This window comes from Pteropus vampyrus, unplaced genomic scaffold (genome assembly GCF_000151845.1).
Source record: "Pteropus vampyrus isolate Shadow unplaced genomic scaffold, Pvam_2.0 Scaffold150, whole genome shotgun sequence".
NCBI classification, from domain to species: Eukaryota; Metazoa; Chordata; class Mammalia; order Chiroptera; family Pteropodidae; genus Pteropus; species Pteropus vampyrus.
This window is the reverse complement of record NW_011888931.1, coordinates 356,978-357,327: the sequence shown is the minus strand read 5'-3', so window position 1 is coordinate 357,327 and position 350 is coordinate 356,978.

The window sequence follows — 350 nt, the reverse complement described above, 5'->3', positions numbered from 1 at the left end:
GCCCCATGGACATGGACAAAGGAGTAGCGGTTACCAGAAGATAGGCGGGGAGGGGGAAGAGTGAGATAGACGGGGGAGGATTTAAATCATTTCTTCAATTAAAAAATAAATGAATTAAAAAAAAAACATGTTTCTAACAAAAAATAGTTATGTTTAAAGAGATTTAAAAAAATCTTTGCCCACTTCCATGTTCCTATGGTTTGCCTATTACTTTTTTCCTTGTGGTAGGACTAGGGTGACAAAGACAATTAAGAAGTTCTCATTTATCATTTATGGTAATAGTATTTTCAGTTATTTAAAATACTCTTCCTTTGTTATTGAAGCTGAGTATTTTTGTAGATTCTGTCTCT